This window comes from Amblyomma americanum, chromosome 11 (assembly GCF_052857255.1).
Source record: "Amblyomma americanum isolate KBUSLIRL-KWMA chromosome 11, ASM5285725v1, whole genome shotgun sequence".
Classification (NCBI taxonomy): Eukaryota; Metazoa; Arthropoda; class Arachnida; order Ixodida; family Ixodidae; genus Amblyomma; species Amblyomma americanum.
In genome coordinates, this window is record NC_135507.1 from 96,718,163 (window position 1) to 96,724,336 (window position 6,174).

Genomic DNA, 6,174 nt, shown 5'->3' on the forward strand with positions numbered 1-6,174 from the left:
TGATATGCGCTTCACAGCCTCCCGCTTCCGCGCGGCTCGGTCTAGGCACGTGACGTCACGGCGGCAGTGAGCAGGCCTGAAACTAGTTCTAGGTGGCATTGGCCTTTATCAGTCTCCGGGCTTGGCGGCGGACAGGGATTGTTTTTGTTCTTTTTTGCTTCTAGGTCAGTCAACGTTGGCTCGAGCGCTCGTCCGGATAACTATACTGAAAGGAGTCTGCTCTGCTCGATGCTGGCACCCTTCGCCTTGGCCCGCTTTTCGCCGTATTTGCAGCTCGATTGCAACATTGTGTTCTCTTCTTTTCGTGTTTCTTTCACTCCGTTGTTCACTCCGCATTTGCTGCACTGAGTCGTTACTGTGTGTCTGAGCGTGTGCGCTTGCGTGAGTGGGTGCTTTGCTTTCTTGTTTCTGCTAATATGAGTAATGTTGGAAAGAAGGCACTCGGTGACGAAGCGACCGCCGCGTTTTTAGGCTCTTTGAGAGCTGCCAACCTATACGGAATATTTAACACGCTTACCACCTCAACATGACGCTAAGGAATACATTGTGGCAGAAGATCGCCACGGAAATGGATGTGCGACATCGCCAGTCGGCCCTGTACACGGCCGGTACGTAATGTTTTTTTTTTAATTTTTTCTTAAACTTTCTAACAAAGTGGGCTGTCGAACTTGCGCTTGCGATGCATTTTACTTTGTTACGATTCCCTACGCGGAATTCTTGAAGGCGCTGTTTGGAAATAAGTTACCGACGTTTCGAAATGAACGTAAAAAAATTGAGAGCGACGAAGAGAGGCAGGGGCACCGACGTAGTTTGCGCTGGCAAGTTGAGGTTTTACTCTTGCTATTTTCCAACTGTGACTTCGTCCAACATTACCGCTTTTCAGCCGCGAGGGCTTCCGCGTCGTCCTCAGACACTTCAATGACCACAGCCGATGCAGCGAGAACACGTTTTCGCTCGGCGTTCATGTTGAAACTCTCGGTAGCAGAGTTTTCGGAGCCGCGCAAACAGCGCAAGCACACTGACGGAGAGACAGGACGCGTGGATTGTCCGCTGCATTCGTGTGAATGCTCGACGTCCGGACCGACTCGCGGATGCTTGGTCACGTGTCACGACAACCGCGCTGACGAGCGCGGACCATCTGCGATCCGGTCCGCTCGTCTGAACCCACCTTACGCGGTATGGTGAAGGTGTCAAATATCTGTGCGGATGGTTATCGTATCTCAGATGGCTAAATAACATAGACCGCTTGTTTCACCCTGACTTCGCAAGATGGCACGCCACTGCTCTCATGGATGCTTCCCCAAACCAAATTAAGCAATGGTTATTTTCTCGTTAGATGCGGAACGAGGAAGCAGTCGTTGGTTGGTTCAGGCGCCCGCAATTCCCCGCAAGAAAACAGTCTGCTTAAGAGCGCAAAGCCGAAAGACTTTCCCTGTTCTCATTCTACTTAATTTTTTTTTCGCTTTCTGTCATTTATGTCATCTTTTTGTTTTCCTGTATTATTTTTAGTTATTGATTTATATTTTATTTTTTGTTTCATTTGTATTTATTTTAAATTTTTGTTTTCATTTTTCAATTTCTGGTTTATGTCGTTGCATATAGTTGCTTAAGAACTGCTGCTTAACCAACTTTTACATTTTTGTTTTATTTCCCACAGAACTTACAATTCACATTTTGTGCGGACGACTTCCGTCTACAACTTCCGTCCAGAGCTTTCGTGTACAACTTCCGTCCCCGCCACACATGAGCCAAGAAAAGCTTTCGCCTTAACATGCTGAACAAAACACGTTGTGAGGCTAGTTGGTGCAGCATAGTTTCTCGAAGTCCTTTATAGCGCTACAGAAAAAACAAGGGCACAGGAAGAAGTACACAGGACGGGCGCTGACTCCAACTAACTTCATGAAGGCTTCCACAACCTGCATTTATACACAACGAAGGACCAGAGCGCATGCGGGTGAAATAGTTCTGGTAGATTAGGGAGCGCAGACTGCATGCTATCGTCTATTTAATAATCTGTATTCGCTGTCTCGCAGGTAAACTGATGTGGTGCTGACGCACGTGTCGCCCCTATGCTTTATAAAAAAATGCTTCGGCCAATTCGCGTGCTAATCTATCCTTACTTCTGCTTAGAATTTTGTCGTGGCTCAATGTTTTGGTCGTTCTCATCTTTGCACGAGCGGCAGTGGGCGGGTAGATTTTCAAACGATGCGGAAACGTTATTAAGTGAGCGTTCATGTTCCCTGGCACGTTCGTTCACACAGCGGCCGGTCCGCCCGACATATACTTTGCCACATTTAAGGGGGATTTCATATACCACACCCCTGGCACACTGCACGTACGGCTTTGCGTGCTTCGTGCCGCAGCCGGAACTGTCAGGGCTGTTGCTGCTGACCTTGGGACACATCTTGGCCAATTTATTTGGCGCAGAGAAGACCAGCTGCACGCCGTACTTGTTGCCAACCCTTTTCAGGTTGTGGGACATGCTATGTATATAGCGGATAACCACTGGCTTGGCGCTGCTACGTTGTGGTCTCCTTGCTTTCTTTGGTCTCCCTTTGACTTTCTGCAATAGTGTCTCAGTGTCCGCTGTCAATACGTTGACAGAGAACCCTGCTTTACGCTGTCTAGCTACCTCGCCCTGAAAGCTCATCTGCATCATGTGAAGGGACGACTTGAGGAGAGCGGATTCTAGGGAAAGGGTCGCAATAGCCCTCTTGACCGTTTTAGATTGTGCCGAATCAAAAGGTAAGAAATATTTTCTGGCTCTAGGGCGGTAACACAAGCAAACACATCTGTCTCCGAGCTTGATGTTGAGGTCTAAAAATTGAAGGCTAGTTTGTTGAGGCACCTCGTACGTGAAAGAGAGCCCTTTGCCGTGTTGTCGGAACGTATCTAAAATCTCACTTGCAACTTCCTGGTAACCAGATGTATTAAGTCTCTTTAAAATCACTAAAAAGTCATCAACATATCTAAAAATCTTTAGGGCTGTTCCATCGTCAATAAGTGGAGCCAAAATGTTGTTAATTGACGAAAGAAATATGTTGCACTAAACAGGAGCGACACATGACCCTATGCAGATCCCCTGACGTTGTAAAAACCGTCGGTTGTCAAACTGGAGAAAAGTGACATTAATATGATATAAAACTAAATGTGACATAAAAGTGTCGACACTCAGGCCAGCTGCATTCTGAAAGGCAATTATGCCGTTTCTCTCAATGCAATCACTAACAGCAGTAAACAGGTGATTATGTGGTACTGAAAAAATAGATCCTCAACATCTATAGAGAAAGCATGTGCAATTTGCTCCTCTCCTTCCAAAAAGCTGACAACAACGAATGATTTTTTGATAGCGAATGGATCTGACACAACTAGCTTATTTAGGTGCTTCAGCAAAATCCGACTGATGTGCTGCTGCGAAGTGCCTTTTTCGCTTTAATATTGTCCTTAACGGGGCATCAGGTTTGTGAGTTTTCACAGCAAAGAACACCGATAGCTAATTCGTCCTGGATTCCGTTATAGCTCTTGCCAGGTTCACGAGGTCCATGGTGTTAAAGAGGTTCGCTTCCTTGCCCTTAAAACGGGTCGTGGAAGGTTTACCTGAAACAAAGTTCTTCTCTATTGCTTGCATTGCTTTTTCGTTGTACAAGCCAGAAGGTAAGACGACGAGGCATCCTTCTTTATCCGCTTGCAGGAGAGAACAGCAGTTGTCCCGGCAGTACGCCACCACCCTGGCCGCCATGGATTTCCCCTTCGCGACGGGTTTCTTCAGCGTGGTCCTTGCGAGGCTATCTACGCCGTCGAGAACACACCTTTCTTCTCTCTCGGACGTTATGCCACGCGACTATCCACGCCTCGCCGCAGTTCGAGCGTTGAGCCGACGGCACTCGCTCGCCTCACAACTATCGAGTTACATGACGCTGCGTTGCGGAGCCGACACCACTCAGAACTGCCGGAAATCGCGTGACGCACCATTCGCAATATAAAAACGTGTGGTGTGTGCTTACCACCGTGTGATTACGTTAGCAGATCTTTCGCTCGCCTTACTGGGCTCGGCCGAGCTGAACCACAGCTAACTTTTTGGAGCGAAAAGGTTCACTTCGCGAATGCAAACCTGAATGTCAAATGAGGCATGGAGTGACACATGACGAAAAACTGCCGCCACGCGCCAATCACTCATTATTGTGTTTTAGTTTCTGGAGGGTGGCAAAAGATGTAATGTGGTGTTATCTGTTTTCATGCATTTAAGCATCTTCCCGTGTTTCACCTTTCTGGCTCTGGTATCCAGCTCATTCTTTTTCTTGGACCCGCTAGGCATTTCTGGCTCATGCATCCCCAAACGTGCAGTGTTTAGAGCTCGTTGCTTATTGCAAACTTGACCTCATCACAAACCTCACTGTACCCACTCGCGTTGGCACAAGTGTCACCCGCGACACCCCACCCGATCTCACATGGGCCACATCGAATATAATTGTTAAATCTCAGACGGTGCTCCTAGACTGCCTTGGGAGTCACCACTTTCCAATCTACACTACTATTGCTTACCATCCCAAGATTTTCAGCCCTCGTTCACAGCTGCTCACTGACTGGGATAAATTGCGCTCATACTTGGCAGCTGATACTACCGAACACCGTACTGTCACCGACTGCACAGACCGTCCGGTGGAGGCTATACAGGCGAACAGCAAACGCATTAAAAACACCCCTAGGGCACCGCAGGTTGATCTGGATCTGGCTCATCTATGGGAGGCCCGACAGTGACTTCTCAAGCGCTGGCGTCACCAGCGACACAATCGTAAATTGAGACTCCGCACAGCCGCTCTCACTCGTGAGGCAGAAGAATACGTGAACATGCTAGCCCGCGCAAACTGGGCAACCTTATGTAACCCCCTCAAGGGTACATTAAGCACTAAACGCACGTAGTCTCTCCTACGCGCTCTGTTAGATCCAAAAACCACAAAATCTCACACAAAAGCAAGCACACAACGTCTACTAAAATTTGACCTCCAAAAGGGCACAGACGTAATTGGCCAACTACGGCATACTTATATACCCACTTCCCTTCAGTCAGCAGATCCGCCCAATCTACCTCCACCTAACCCGGAACTTGATTCCGACATTACCTTAACCGAAGTCCTCCGAGCACTCTTTAGTACTCACCGCTCTATGGCGCCGGGGCCGGGTGGCATAACGTACAAGGCAATACTCAATCTGGACGAAGTCTCCCTTTAGGAACTCACGGAGCTCTTTAATAACCACCGGCACGCTGAGACGCTCCCATCAGCCCTGACCCCTGCCAGCATGCGATTTATAACCAAACCGGGTAAACCCCTTACACTTCATAATTGGCGCCCCATCTCCTGAACGAGCTGTGTCGGCAAGCTCTTCGAGCATGTCATTCTCAATCGCCTGCATCCGTTCCTAGAAACAACAGGCTTTTTCTCCAACGTTCAATTTCTTTATTTATTTCAAAATACTGTCAATCCGTTTTTCAGGCATTTTTACAGGAGTGGGTAGAAGACTGCAGATTTTTGGTAGAGACATCCGCATAAGCGTACAAAATGACAACGAGGTATGTTAAACAAAGGTAATTGACCAATGCAGACAGAATTCAATGGGGGAAAAAGGTAACGCACAATCAACTGGTTTCGAATACATATGATGACACAGCAATACAGGTGATCACGTGAAATATAAAATAATAACATCATACACAATTTCACGTCGCAGATTACATCATGCATGCCAAACAAAAATTTGGCTTCCGTCCAAACGTCTTGGCGCAAGACGTACTTCAAACTCCTAAAGAGTCTCTCTTTTACAATAAACGCCGTGCAGCCACTACGCGAGCCATACTGGCCCTGGATGATCATAAGGCTTTTGACTCAGTAAGCTATGACCATATCCTGAAGACATTAGCCACCACAGGCTGCGGCACCTGCATATGGCAATGTGTTCGGGCCTTCCTTCAGGGACGCATTGCAGAACTCCACCTTGGGGATTTCGCCTCCTAGCCTTTCCCCCTGCCTAAACGGGGAACCCCACAAGGGGCGGTACTATCACCTTTACTTTTTAGCATTGCCCTAGCACCACTGGCAAAGGCCCTTGCTCCTATCCCAAGGCTCCACATAGCCATATACGCAGATGATATAACCCTCTGGACAACGGGAGGACCCA